This window comes from Octopus bimaculoides, chromosome 16 (genome assembly GCF_001194135.2).
Source record: "Octopus bimaculoides isolate UCB-OBI-ISO-001 chromosome 16, ASM119413v2, whole genome shotgun sequence".
Classification (NCBI taxonomy): domain Eukaryota; kingdom Metazoa; phylum Mollusca; class Cephalopoda; order Octopoda; family Octopodidae; genus Octopus; species Octopus bimaculoides.
Genome location: NC_068996.1, coordinates 27,694,517 through 27,699,266, shown reverse-complemented (window position 1 = coordinate 27,699,266; position 4,750 = coordinate 27,694,517). Strand labels below are relative to the sequence as shown.

General features: G+C 41.5%; 1 protein-coding gene across 2 annotated transcripts in view; it reads left to right on the top strand.

The window, feature by feature from the left end:
* Window positions 1–4,750, top strand: part of LOC106882171 (uncharacterized) — a 140,101-nt gene that overhangs the window by 22,645 nt on the left and 112,706 nt on the right. The window lies entirely within an intron of this gene.

The window sequence follows — 4,750 nt, the reverse complement described above, 5'->3', positions numbered from 1 at the left end:
TTGGGATATGTAACAAACTGCCTCAACAAAAACCTGGAAAAATTAGGGTTCTCAAAACCTGAAAGAAAAAGGCTAATTAGAAGACTACAGATTCAAGCCATCAATGTTTGTTTTATGGATGCATTTTTATGTCTAGATGCATGCATATGTATTTATGTGCTAAATTTTTGGAAAGTTTTACATATCTTTACAAACATACAAATCTGCGCATACACTAACACCAAATACTGCACACACACACATATGCACAAATACCTAGATGATGTTGATAAAAGTTCCAATGAAGGAGCCTTGAATCTATGTTACAGTCCGGCTCTTTCTCTATGGACCAGAAATACAGAAATGAAACTGATTGATATACATACATACATATATATATATATATTTATTATAAAAAATAGACTCCCTCGTATGCCAGGGAGTATCCCTAGAAGTAGTAGACTGTTTCCATTGCTTAGGTGACCAAGCTAGTTGTAGGGGTGATTGTTCCAAAAGCATAGCAGCTAGAATAAGAATAGGCTGGGCAATGTCCAGAGAGCTACTACCTCTGTTGGTAATGAAGGGCCTCTCCCTTACAGTGAAAGGCAGCTTGCATGGTGCCTGTGTACAAACAACTGTGCTACCTATCAGTGAGACATGGGCTGTGACTACTGAGGATATGTAAAGACTTGAAAGGAATGAAACCAGTATGCTTCACTGGATGCATATACAATAGAATGTAAGTGATTTGAAAGAAAAACGGGTATATGTGGCATCGAATGTAGTGTGCAAGAGAGAAGACTTGACATGTCTTCTCAAGCACAGCAAATCACCAGAGATCACAGTCCCTTATCAGTGTGCATATTCAACAAAGTGAAAGTGATTTGAGAGAAAAACTGAGTATACATAGCATCAGATGTTGTGTGCAAAAGAGAAGACTGTGTTGGTATGGCCGTGTAATGTGTAGAAAAGCACCTGCTGTACTGGTGCCACATAGAAAAGCACCCATGTCAATGCCACATAGAAAAACATCTGTGCTGGGGTCACATAAGAAAGCACTCATGTTACATGGGAAATACTTGTGCTAGTTCCACATAAGAACATCTGTACTGTTTCCACATAAGGCACTTGTGCCAGTTTTGCATACGAAGCATTCATTCTGGTACCATATAAAAAGCACCTACTTCTTTCTGTGAAGTGGTTGATGTTCATTATCTTCATTTAACGTCTGTTTTCCATGCTGGTATGGGTTGGACAGTTTGGCAGAAGCTGACCAGTTGAAGAGATGTTCAGGCTCCCTGTCTGTTTTGGCTTGGTTTCTATGGCTGGATGCCCTTCATAATGCCAATCACTTTACAGAGTGTACTGGGTGCTTTTATATGCACTGGCACAGGTGGTTTTTACATGGTACCAGCACCTACAAGCCCATGATATTAGGGATACTCAGCTGGAGAAGGTTGCAGGGGATGAGCCTGTATGCAAGGACAGCTATGCTTTTACTTAGCTTGATGTGTCTTTTCAAGCACAGCAAACTACCAGGTGTCTTGGTCCCCTGTCATTCCCTCTGTGAATCCCAACGTCTGTAGATCCTTTCTTACCACTTTGTGCCACATCTTCCTGGATGAACCACTTCCACATATTCCCTCTACAATTAGAGATTAGCATCTCTTGATGCAACTGTCTTCATTCATATGACCATATCAGTACAGTCTTCTCTCTTGCACACTACATCTGATGCTACATATACCCAGTTTTTCTTTCAAATCACTCACACTCTCATATATGCACACTGACATTACCCATCCAGCAAAGCATACTGGCTTCTTTTCTTTCAAGTCTTCAGATATCCTCAGTAGTCACAGCCCATGTCTCACTGCTATGTAGCATAGCTGTTTTTACACAGGCATCATACAATATGCCTTTCATTCTAAGGGAGAGGCCATTCATTATTAATAGAGGTAGCAGCTCTCTGAACTTCATGCAACATATTCTTATTTTAGCAGCTATGCTTTTGGAACAACTACCCCTACTACTGACTTGGTTACCTAAGTAATGGGAACTGTCTATTACTTTTTGAGATCCCTCCTGGCATATGTGGGAGTTTGTTTTTTGTGTATCCATGGTGTTTAATGTACCTGCACATCTGCCACATGTAAAGACTATTTTCTTCATTAGTTGCCCAGTGATACAGCTGCACCGCTTAGGTGTCCCATAGCTTGCACTGGGTACAGCTTATGGAGTTTCCCCTTACCTTTTCTACATATCGGGCAGTGTACAATTTGTCTGTTTTCCTACTTATTGGCACTTGGGTCTTTACTAAATTAACTCTAAGGCCCTTTGATTCCAGACCTTGCTTCCATACCTAAAATTTCTTCTCTAGTTTTGGTAGTGATTCAGCAATAAGAACAAGGTCATCGGCATAGAGGAGCTCCCAAGGGCATCCAGTCTTAAATTCCTCAGTTATAGCTTGGAGGACCATGATAAATAAGAGGAAGCTATGAACTGAACCCTGGTGGACTTCTGCAGCAAATTTGGTGTATAAACAAAACACATACATACATACACACATGCATGTATACATACGTACATACACACATACACATGCATACATACATGTGTACATATATGCATGCTTACATACATACCCATGCATACATACATACATACACATGCATACATACATACATGCTTGCATACATACCACCGCTTCCCCTTCCGGTCCTTCCACAATGTAACCTCATGGACATCGGTGGCGATTTTTTCTTCCTCCGTTTTTCCATTCTTTGAACTTTCCTTGTTTCCGAAGAAGAGCTCCGCTCGAAACGTCATACTCTCTCTCTTTCCTTTCCCAAGTGTCTAGTAACACTATCTGTATCACGTCCTCACGTTGTTGTTTTTTGTTGTTGTTTTTTGTCTTTTTCCTTTTTTTTTGAACTTACATACATACATTGTTTTGTTTCTGATTTGCAAGATTCTTTATGTGAATTTGTGTGTCAAAACAAATTTTGTTGTGTCTGGGGAGAGTCATTATACCAATATAATAAACATACACACTGGTTCAATTCCACCCCTTTATTATTAGTCAATTGGTTAAATATCTTATTGTTTTGTTTTTGTTTGTCAAAGTTCTTTCATTGCTTCATGCAACCTTTTTAATGACTATTGACTTTGTCCATTATAGTGGCCACATTTGTTTGTTTGTTTGTTTGTTTGGAGCATCACCTGAAGAATTTTTAGTTGAATGAATTGACCCCATTACTTTTTTTAAGCTTGGTACTTACTCTACTGATCCCTTTTGCCAAACCACTAAGTTACGGAGACATAAACATACCAGAACCAGTTGTCAAGCAGTGGTGGGGAACAAACACAGATACAAAGACACATCATCATCATCGTTGTTTAACACCCGCTTTCCATGCTGGCATGGGTTGGACGGTTTGACTGAGGGCTGGCAAGCCAGAAGGCTGCACCAGGCTCCAATCTGATCTGGCAGAGTTTCTGCAGCTAGATGCCCTTCCTAACGCGAACCACTCCGAGAGTGTAGTGGGTGCTTTTAATGTGCCACCGGCACAAGAGGCCAGTCAGACGGTACTGGCATCGACCACTTTCGAATGGTGCTTTTTACGTACCGCCGGCATGGGACCAATCAGCCAGCACTGGCATCAACCACGCTCAAATGGTGCTTTTTATGTGCCACCGGTATGGGAGCCAGTCAGGTGGCACTCGCAATGATCATGCTCGAATGGTGCTTTTTATGTGCCAATCAGACGGTACTGTCATTGGCCACAACAATGACTTCACTTGTCTCAACTGGTCTTCGCAAGTGCAGTTTATTGCCCAGTGATTGAAGGGTACTCTTAGATGGGCCGGTTACGCTGCACTGGCATAGGCCACAGTTACGATCTGACTTGGCTTGTCGAGTCTTCTCAAGCACAGCATATCTCCAAAGGCCTTGGTCACTTGTCCTCATCTCTGTGAGGCCCAACATTCAAAGTTTGTGCTTCACCACCTCATCCCAAGTCTTCCTAGGTCTACCTCTTCCACAGGTTCCCTCTACTGCTAGGGTGTGGCTCTTTTTCACACAGCTGTCCTCATCCATACACAACACATGACTATACCAGCACAGTCGTCTCTCTTGCACACTACATCTGATGCTTCTTATGTCCAACTTTTCTCTCAGGGCACTTATAAGCTGTTGTGTATGCACACTGACATTACACATCCAGTGGAGCATACTAGCTTCATTCCTTTCAAGCTTACACATGTCCTCAGCAGTCACAGCCCATGTTTCGCTGCCATGTAGCATGGCTGTTTGCACACATGCATCATGATGTAAATATGTTCATAATTCAAAAGATATGTCAATGTTTTGTAAATATACCACGATTTTCACTAGGGTGTTAGGGTTAGGGTTTTAGGGTCAGAGTTAGGGTTTAGGGTTAGGGTTACGGTTAGGGTTAGGATTAGTGTTATGGTTACGGTTTTAGGGTCAGGGTAAGGGTTTTAGGGTTAGGGTTTAGAGTTAGTGTTAGGGTTAGTGTTAGGATTAGGTTTAGGATTAGCGTTGGGTAATCGAGCGGGTGTTAATCTGAAAAATTACAGATATGTGAAAAGTACCGACCCTGCCATCTATTATAACTTTTGTTGTTCTGTTTAATATATACATAGATTATGCCTCCAAAGAAGAGAGTTTGCTGGGGAAAGAGAGCAACCAGTTTAAAATGACAGCAACAGATTGCAGCAATTCACCACATTCCAGAAGCTACTTTGA